This window comes from Eimeria mitis, genomic scaffold (assembly GCF_000499745.2).
Source record: "Eimeria mitis Houghton genomic scaffold, Emh_scaff1295, whole genome shotgun sequence".
Lineage (NCBI taxonomy): Eukaryota > Apicomplexa > Conoidasida > Eucoccidiorida > Eimeriidae > Eimeria > Eimeria mitis.
The window spans coordinates 6,098-6,820 of record NW_013568640.1 but is presented as its reverse complement, the minus strand read 5'-3'; positions in this window follow the sequence as shown (position 1 = coordinate 6,820).

Genomic DNA, 723 nt, shown 5'->3' with positions numbered 1-723 from the left:
TATATATATATATATATATATATATATATATATATATATATATATATATATATATATATATATAAAGTGACTAGTCTAGATGAAGTGTAATTTGTTGAGAAGTTGAAAGGGGAGACCAAGTGAAGTCAGTATCAACTGCCGGGCTATGGAGTTGAGCATCTTCCCCTGCGCCTCTTTGTACACCTGTTCCTCTGATCTCCTCTAATATTCTCTTTGTATCCTTTCTGAAGACAAAAATCCTCTGCATGTGTCACTTTTAATATGTCGAATTAAATACAAAAAAGTGAAATGAGGCAGGAGGTATCCCTTGCTGTGTTAGCCGTTCTCCTCATGCCGATCTCCCAATACCTCTTGTTGTATCTTGCTGCACTTTGTTGCTTACTACTGTCACTCCTAATAACATTTGCTCCTTTAAACATGTACGAATAAAACTTTCAGATCTCTACGAGCCCATTGGTCTGTCTGCTACGTGATACAAACCAACTACCGCCACAGACACTCGATGCAAACAACTTTTATAAATGGATTTCCAGTTAATGATAGACAAAACATCACTTTACTGTATAATTCTCCATTCTTCTCATAGGCCATTCCCTACCGATAAAGAGCCATGGAGAGCATACATATATTTCTAGATATATGCTGTTGTTATCTTCATATATATATATATATATATATATATATATATATATATATATATATATATATATATATATATATATA